Consider the following 10,168-nt stretch of genomic DNA (forward strand, 5'->3'; position numbering starts at 1 on the left):
TGCTAACTAGCGATTGATAACTGACATCGAAAATGGCAACAGGTGGAGATGACATTGTCGCAGATTTATTTTATTTATTGTTTACTTTACCATGATGACAGTGTGCTTTGCCAGCTAGTGGTGAACTTGAAAAAACAACAATCTTGGCAATGTTGCCTAAATTCTAAAACGCTCATGTAACCCAGTGAAATTCATCTGTTCTAATAATTATTATAGTTATTATATTTAGACTGATAAATATTGAAAGTAAATAATATTTATTAATTCATATTCAGAAGTCCCTCTCACCCCCTGAAGTGACTGTGTGTATTCAAAAGTTCACGCTCCTCGAGCAAATGCATCTATTCAAAAATTCACATTTTTTTTCCACGAGATTTGGCCAGTTTTTGCTTTACTCATAAAAGAGTTGAGGGTGACCTCAAAGGAGCTTGTTGGAGTTTCCCTGCGCTAATGCGAGAGGATACCAACATTAGATGGCGAGCCACCCACTGAAGTCAGGTTGGAGACAGTTGAGAAAGTGCGGTAGGATCTCTTTTCCGATCCCTTTTCCAAGCTTGGACAGCTCTGAATCCATTGGACATTTGGATTTTTTTTTCTCCCGCTTGGACTTTGCTAATCTTCCTGTTTTCCCGTTGGATACAACACTCAGCTAGAATAGCGAGTGTGCCAGACTTTTTCAACTGAATATACTGAATTATATATACTGAACTATTTGAACTGGATATTGAAATCATAATTTGAATTGAGAATACCGTGTGTGTGTGTGATGAATGTTGTATATAATTGTTATTAATCTATAATGTATGATTTAATTAAGGGTGCACCCATTGCTTTGTTATTTATACATTTAATTGAATCCCTATACTATTGATATTTTATTGTATAGTAATATATTTACAATTTACAATTCAGCATTTAGCAGACGCTTTTAGCCAAAGTGACTTACAGTCAGTGCATCAGTCAGATTCCTAATACCTCATAAGCATACATCGCTAAAAAGACTGGGCGTCGATTTACTCCTTCATATTGCGCCCTGGAATTCTTATACAAACATAGATACAAGACAAGGTTTTTTTTTTTTTTTTTTAGGAAGGGTAGGGGGTTAGGCTTAGGGGGAAAGGTGGGTTCTGAAGAGGTGGGTTTTCAGTCTCTTGCGGAAGATGGTGAGGGATTCCGCAGTCCTAACTGTATGAGGGAGGTCGTTCCACCACCTCGGGGCAATGGCAGAGAAGAGGCGTGGTCGGGAGGAGCGGCTGCCGGGTTCCCGAAGTGAGGGGACCGTCAGCTGACCAGAGGTCGTAGAGCGGAGGGTTCTAGTAGTGGTATATGGAGTTATTAGGGACTGAATGTATGATGGGGCGGAGCCTCTTGTTGCCTGGTAGGCCAGTACCAGTGTCTTGAATTGGATGCGGGCAGCTACCGGAAGCCAGTGGAGTGCAGTAAGGAGAAGAGTGACATGAGAGTGCTTAGGGAGGTTGAAGACCAGGCGTGCAGCGGCATTCTGCACGAGCTGGAGCGGCCTGATGGCGCAGGTCGGCAAGCCAGCCAGTAGGACGTTGCAGTAGTCCAGGCGGGAGATGACAAGCGCTTGGACCAGGAGCTGGGTCGCCTGTAGTGTGAGGAATGGGCGGATTCTCCTGATGTTGTATAGGGAGAATCTGCAGGATCGAGTGATTGCCGCGATGTGACTGGAGTAGGTTAGCTGGTTGTCCAGGGTTACGCCTAGGTTTTTGGCTGCTGTGGTGGGGAACACCACAGATCCCTCGAGGGTGATTGCAGTGTCGATCGTCGGGGAGTTCTTTGCAGGAAAGAACAGAAGCTCAGTTTTCTCCAGGTTCAGTTTGAGGTGCTACGCAGACATCCAGGAGGCAATGTCAGCTAAGCAGGCTGCGATGCGAGGCTGAACCTGAGAGTCAGAGGGGGGGGAGGAGAAGAAATGTTGTGTATCATCAGCGTAGCAGTGGTAAGAGAGACCATGGGCGGTGATAACTTGACCGAGGGATCTGGTGTAGAGAGAGAAGAGGAGTGGACCAAGTACCGAACCTTGCGGGACCCCCGTGTGGAAAGGGCGGGGGGAGGAGACCGATTCCCTCCGAGAGACCTGGTAGGAATGGTCAGACAGATAGGACTTGAACCATGCGAGTGCAGAACCTGCGATGCCCAGCCCAGCAAGGGATGAGAGGAGTATCTGATGGTTGACCGTGTCAAATGCTGCGGAGAGGTCTAGGAGTATGAGGACAGAGCTGAGAGACTTTGCTCTGGCCAAGTGGAGCTCCTCCGAGACAGCAAGAAGGGCCGTCTCCGTGGAGTGGCCGGCTTTGAATCCAGATTGATTCTGATCCATGAGATTGTTCTGGAGAAGATATGGAGAGAGTTGGTTATATGCTGCACGTTCCACGGTTTTGGAGAGAAACGGTAGGAGAGAGACTGGACGGTAGCTACTGACATCAGCAGGGTCTAGAGTGGGCTTCTTGAGCAGTGGCTTGACCCGAGCCCTCTTCAGAGCAGAAGGAACTGTGCCAGTAGACAGAGAGCTGTTGATCATATTTGATGTTTTATTTATGTATTTATTTATTTATTTATACTTAATAGACATATAATATTAATATAGCTCTGCACAGAGTAAATAGATAACTATTGAAAATATGAATACATCTCTTTTAACTTTATAAACAATTATCATTTCTTACACCTCCATTGAACATACTGGTCCAAAAGCATATTTAATCAGGCACTAAGGTACCTTTTACACTTAATGTGAAAATGCTTAACATGTCTTAATGTTCCAAAACTGTGACCTACTGCTGTACATATCACCATTATTAAGTTTCAAAGAACTGCCACAAGCAGTTGTGGGATGGCAAGTCTCCTTTCCTTTCATAAAGGATGGTCTGGTGCACCCTATGCTAAAGGAGATATGAAAGGAAGCACTGAAGCACGTTTCCTTAGCATTTAGAGAATTAGCCTTTTCACGTAAAAATGGTGGACTTTCCGGTCTGAGCCAACAGGGGGTATCTTTACCTCCGCTTAGCCATTTTTCCTATCACTAAGCAACTGACAATGGCATAGTCGAGTAACAAGAAGTGGTGTTGTGTACAAACAGTGAACAAAAACAGCCCTGTTTAAGCTTTCACACATTTTTCTGTGGTTTCTGTGAACATTTTCAGGAGCTAGCTTGACTCCTTGCTGCTGCTTTAATCTGTTCTTTATTTAGTCAACACAGGAAGGTGCGTTTGTTATTTACACTGAAAGATGCACAAAAAAAACACTCAGGTCATACAGAGATCGTTACTTTTACTAGGAAGATGTCACCGATCAATCATCTATTCCTGCATGAAATCAGTGGCGTTTGGCACTAAACAAATGGTGCATAGTGTTTGTTTGACAGTTACTGGTGCATACTATGGACAACATCATTTTACTGACAAACCATAGCCATTTGTTGCACATCTTTTCAACATTGTTTTAGCCAAAGCATCTCATTCAACAGACTGATGCAAACAGTAATTTACTCTGCTCTCTTGTTCCTTTTGCCCCCTAACAGATTCAGTGTTATCTTCACAACACCTCCAGTTTGTCTGGCTCCTCATTCCTTTTAATCACGTGGTCCTAACATTCTGTATTCTCCCATTGTCCTAAGGGTCAGAAATGACCCACCTAAAGCCCTACAATAAAGCAACTTAATTGGATTTTAAATCTATTTTGCATGCAAAAACAACCTGTCATCCATCACAAACTTTGTGAATATCTGAGTTTTCCCTCTTCACGGTGCAGAAAGACTGCATTTAATCAGTGGATACCACTAGTTTTTATTACAACACACCTGTTGGGGTGGGGAGTTCCAGCACCTGCACAATAAAGTTTTAGTTTTGTCTTGAGTTCAGTCAGTAGCAAACATAATCTCAATCTCTCATTGTGTATATATGCATGTGTTATAATGATTTTATAACTAAGGATAACTTAGTGAATGTCATCTTTGTGCCCTGGTGGTGTACTGCTCTCATGGAAATATGAACAAAAGCGATGTATCACTTTTTCTAATGTTGGGGTCACTCTAAGGAAAAGTCATTACATTTGAAGTTCAAAAAAATGTAGACACTATCGTCTACTACGTTGGCCACTATATCAAAAAGAACATGCACATAAGAAACATCAATGAATATTGAACTATCATTAGATACATTATGACAATGATCAATTGGATAATTTCACTATACAGCTTTATTGAAGTGCATTTACAAGCTGCTAGGTGGCTCGAACTAATATTGGCCATCTCTCCATAGCTAGTTGACATTACCTTCACAATTAAAGATAAACTGTTCATAATGAGGCTATGCACAAGTATTCAGTGTAAGAGTGAATGAGTGTAAAAGTAAAGATGCATGTCTGTGTGTGTGTGTGTGGCTACAACCAGAACACAAATGTCATCATGACAAAAATGTCATGTGTGTCCATGGTTTAGCCAAATTCACAGATTCAAAGGTGTGTGTTGCTGCCTGATGATGTGATAAAGAATGAAGTGGATTTTCATGATTATAGGAAAAGCCGTTTAGATGGATGGGTAGTTTCTCTGTGTATGAATGTGTGGAACTGCACTGAAGGGATGTGACATCATTCTTCCACACTGGAAGAGGACACACCCATCAGGATAGAAATGTTTCACCGCAGTGTTAAGATGATGACTCAGAATGGATTAGTATATACTGACATTTACTTTACCCTCTAAGGGGTTGAGTGGACCTAAACCAAACCATGATGATAAAACCCACCAGAACAGATCCTCCAGAACCTGACACTGATGAAGCCACAAATGTTCCTGTCCCTGTTCATTACTAATGACAGCACCCACACACACACAGCTCAGTTCATTTGGTACCAGAGTCTCTGGAAGAACACATGCGATTAACTAGACAACTCAAAACTGCTCTAACACATGGTTTGTCTGGGACAGTGTACAGTACTGTTGGGTGTAGCTGATGGTTGGAGTAGTGTATGTAGAGAACGATCCTGCCAAGCTTTTCTTGTGTCATTGCCTGTGCTCCACCTTTTACTCCACTGTATGGGAAATTTGGAGTCCCCTGTAATGAGAGTTGCTAATTCTCAGAGACAACGAACTTCAGATGTGATGAATCATTTCTTCTTTATTCCATGTGCATGAGAGAGGCAAACCTCAGAGATGAAGCACAGTTCTTACTGAGGTAAAGGAGTGCAGAACTTTTCAGACAGTGAGATTTCCAAGGACATGTGTGGAGGTATAAAAGATAACCTTTCTCGTGGAGCACCGGATACTTGGTGTCCGTTCCCAGGTCCTGCAGACACACAGAGGCCTTGTTTTCTACATAATAAATGTTTTCTACGTATTAAATAATAAATTGTTGTAATATACAGATACATCTTGCTGCATATAGTAATTAAGTTAGCACAGGTCCCTATAATATTAATACTTCATCATGACAATAGTCATGAGGCACATTTTCCCTCTGAAAGTTACAATCATAATGCAAAGCAATATTTTTCCCACATCACCCATACCAGCAGCACCATCACAGCACTGACTGATGATGTTTCCAGCACTGTACTCATCATCATACTACTGTTTCACTGTTTGTGTTGTCAGGTTGTCACACCCTGGTCCCTCTGTCTCCTCTGTGTCCCCTTTTTCATTAGTTCTCCCTCTAGTGTTCAGTCTGGGTTCTGTTTTCACTGTTTTCTCTTGTTTTCTCAGATATTTTTGAAGGACATTCATTGTTATTGTTATTGTGTTTAGAGTTAGTGTAGTGTGATTCTTCTCCTCCACAGAGTGTGTGATTGTGCTGTGTCACATCCTCCCCCTCAGCACCGGTGGTGGAATGTAACGAAGTACAAGTACTTTGTTACTGTACTTAAGTACATTTTTCATGTATCTGTACTTTACTTAAGTAGATTTAGTTGTGGGTACTTTTGACTTCTACTTCACTGCATTTTACAGCAAATATCTATACTTTCTACTCCACTACATTTCTACAATGCGTTGCGTTACGCGTTACAGTCACATTGCGTTTTTTTGTTTGTTAGTTTTAAAGTAATCAATGGCGAGAGGGGAATTGGTCCACTGAACCAATCAAAGCGGGCAGGTAATGTTAGACCCTCCTTCAACAAGAGCGGGGCGCGCCAGCAGCAGCAGCATCAGCAGCAGCATCAGCAGCAGCACTAACTGGTGATAAAACACTCAAAATGGATTTGAGAGAGGCCACCACGGAGATTCAGCCAATAGACATGCGCCGCCCATGGCCTTATTTAAAAGAGTTGTTTGAGATAACTGGTTCTAAAAATGATTCATGGAGATTCCGGTGCCATCTTTGTCTCCCTTGAAAACACGAGATACTAGCTTTCAAAAATTCACCGTCAAATTTGAAGAAACATATTGAGGTAAGTTAAGTTGCTTAACACTACCTGACTTTTGCAGGTTAAATTAATTTAGGTTAGTGAAGTCTTATGTAACCTTAGCTAGCCTCTTGTTCAAATGCACCACTAGCAACAAGTAAACATGATTAATTTATTATAATCTAGCGTTAACTGGCAGGTAACACATGCATGTTGCGTACGCAGTGTAGTCTTGGTCCTGGGTGTTTGCTTGGATGCTAGATCCCAGGAACAGCGGCGGTTATGTTGCTTGTGTGGCTAGGGACTCTTTAGCCCTGTGCTCCTTCAGAGTTAAGGTTTAAAATTAGTTGGTATTATAGAATGACAGGATTAACATCGTAGTAATCACTTTAAAGATACCTTTGTCTTAATTACACTAAAATGGAATTTAAAAGTCAGACTGTCAACCCTACTTGGCATGCTTATATTGAGCCAAACCAAATTTCCATCTCCTGTAAGAACAGTCTGGCAAAAGTATAAATTTTGTAATCGATAATATGTTGAAATCCTGTGTCAGGATCAGTGCCTATTCCTTTGTTAGTTGTGTTTAATGCCCCTTTTTTCAGGCAGACAACTTTGACTTGAATGTGTTTACTGCAATCAATGTAACACAATGGTTTTGCATTGTGTTATATTGTGTTTGGTTTTATTTACAGTTAAATAAAAACTTTCAAAGGTATAATCGGTCCTCTTTCTCATGTTGCTTAATGGCATTTAACTCTGCAGGTCACCCCTGAAATTCTGATTCACAGAATTGTAAGTCCAAGCGTGAACTGTGTCACAGAGGGTAAACACAATAAAAACAATAACCTTTCAAATAATGGATAAGAGATTGTTTGCCAGTGTTATCAGTAGCATTATCTGCAGCATTGTTAATTAAAATGGCACAGCCCATACTACTGATGTATTAAACAAAATATACATACAGTATGCACACTTAATGATATTGTAGACCATTGCATTAGGGAATACATTCAGCAGGTATTTTTACTTTTAATACTTTAAGTATATTTAAAAGCAGGTGCTTACTTAGTTTTACTCCAGTAAAAAGGTTAATGTGGTACTTTTACTTTTACTAGAGTACATTTTTGTCTGTTTATTTGTACTTTTACTTAAGTACAGGGTTTGAGTACTTCCTCCACCACTGCTCAGTGGTAAATGGGGATGTGTTTTACACTTTACAATAAGGCTCCTTTTCAGCAGTTATAGGTGTTTGTAACTCATAAATAAATGGTCCTAAAAATGAGATGCCAAGAAACATCAAGATGGATGGGGGAGAATCAACTCATACCAAGATACCAAGGATGGTTTAGACAGTCCACAGATATATGAGAGTGGGACCAATAATGGGTGAGCAGTAGACCAAGTAAAGGAAGGTTACCAACTGTGTCACATCTGGAATTTTGTCCTAAAGAAGATGCCAACCAACACAAAGCATCAGAATATACCACTTTAATATCCAGTCTGCATAACAGCCTGATAGCATATGTCATATCAACACCTGTGATAATAATGAGGACAGCTGCTGAGAGCATGCTGAAAATGTCAAGGTAAACAATATAGCCAAAGCCCTAGCATATGAATCTGGTATCTTGATATTTTAATTTGATATGCCAAACTTTTTGACTATTAAGATGTGCTTAAATGGTAGTAGCATGTTGACAAATATCTGATGGGGCTGACAAGTATAAATGCTGGCTGATGGAGAAGACAAAGTAAGCTAAGTAACCAATGAGATCGGAGTACTTAACAGTACAGATAAATGTGGGATCACTGTTGCCCTTTTTATCTAATGTGTTATAACAGCTTATTAATGATTTAGAAAATGTTCACAACCTAATTAATAATCTAATTATAAAGCTTTAATAAACTCTTTATAAGGGTAGTCTTATTGTAAAGTGGTACTGGAATTTTATCAGACGAAGAAATACCATCTCTGTCCAATGGGTAAAGCTCTGAGCATGCACTGATAGAAACACCATTAATATAGTATGAGTAAATGAAAGCACTGCATTTAAATCTGATAGAAATTTACAAACCTGAAAAACGCCTGTGGAGAGAGAGAGAGAGAGAGAGAGAGAGAGAGAGAAAGAAAGACAGAGAGAAAGAGAGAGCGAGAGAGAGAGAGAGAGAGAGAGAGAGAGAGAGGAGTTGAGTTCTTTAAGTGTAAGGCTCTGTTGATCACTTTTGCAAGGGCAGTCTTTTGCTATTCATCAGGAACCACAGTTCATGAGATCAAAAAAACAAAGTTTAGGAAAAGCAAACAAACAAAAACAGAACATGTTAGCCATGTGATACCATCAGAAAATTATCAAAACATTAAAACATCACTTTGGAAACTTAAACTTGAAACCTAAACCTAATAATCCCGATGCAAATATTACACGTTACATATATGAAACCAAAAACTACTCACTCAACACTGTACTTTATTACAAACTATTCACCCAACACTGCAGTTTATTATAAACCATTCACTCAACACAGTACTTTATGATAAACCATTCACCCAACATTGTATTTTATTATAAACCATTCACCCAACACTGTAGTTTATTATAAACCATTCACCCAACACTGTAGTTTATTATAAACCATTCACCCAACACTGTAGTTTATGATAAACCATTCACCCAACACTGTAGTTTGTTATAAACCATTCACCCAACACTGTAGTTTATTATAAATCATTCACTCAACACTGTAGCTTATTTTAAACCATTCACTCAACATTGTAGTTTATTATAAATCATTCACTCAACACTGTAGCTTATTTTAAACCATTTACTCAACACTGCAGTTTATCATAAACCATTCACTCAACACTGTAGATTATTATAAACTATTTACTCAACACTGTAGTTTATTTTAAACCATTCACCCGGCATTGTAGTGTATCATAAGTTAGTGTCTCAACACCGCAGTTCATGTAGGCGCATAACTGTTACACAGGTATTGTATTAACATGAAGACAACTCACGTTAGGTGATAATTTATAACAGTTTGATTTTCTAATGTTCAGCACAGTTCACACTACTGTTAGTGTTGATCATTCAGGTTTCAATGTCCTAAAAACTTTAGGACTTTACAAAAATTAATCTATTAAGATTCATGAGTAATCATATTTCTCTTTTTTGACACTAGATCTCAGTAGACAACACAATATGGCCACAATACTCTGGCCTTGTGATGTGTAGAATGGTTAAACATGTGTGAAGATATGAGTGCAGGATGTTTGCTGTACTCAGGAAGATCATTTCCATAGAGAGAGGACACTTTGCATTGACAGCACATGCTTGAGTGCTCTGGGAGTGTTTATAGCCCTGTGAGTTTAAGACTTGATGACTGAGAGCTGCCTGCCCCAGTAACTTAACCCACAGCAAGCATGACTTTCATCACCATCTTCATCTGGACACTGACCTGCTGCTGTTTTAAAGGTAAGAGGGATAAGAAACCTTTCACACTCCTCATGATTGACAACATGTTAAGATAAAGGGTTATATTATTATTGCCCTTATTTATAATTTACTCTCTGATAATCACCACAGAGTCACGTGAATATATTCAGTTACGTGTTCTTGCTTTCAAATTAAAACCTTTTTCCTGAAGTAATAACCGCCATAAGAAATGTCCATTTGCAATCATTTTTTCTTAAATAATCTAATCCATCATGTTCACCTTTCAGCGTCCAGAGGTCAGGTGACTGTGACTCAGACTCCTGTAGTGAAATCTGCTCTTCCAGGAGACACAGTCACTATCAACTGTA

Source organism: Chanos chanos, chromosome 12 (genome assembly GCF_902362185.1).
Source record: "Chanos chanos chromosome 12, fChaCha1.1, whole genome shotgun sequence".
Taxonomy (NCBI): domain Eukaryota; kingdom Metazoa; phylum Chordata; class Actinopteri; order Gonorynchiformes; family Chanidae; genus Chanos; species Chanos chanos.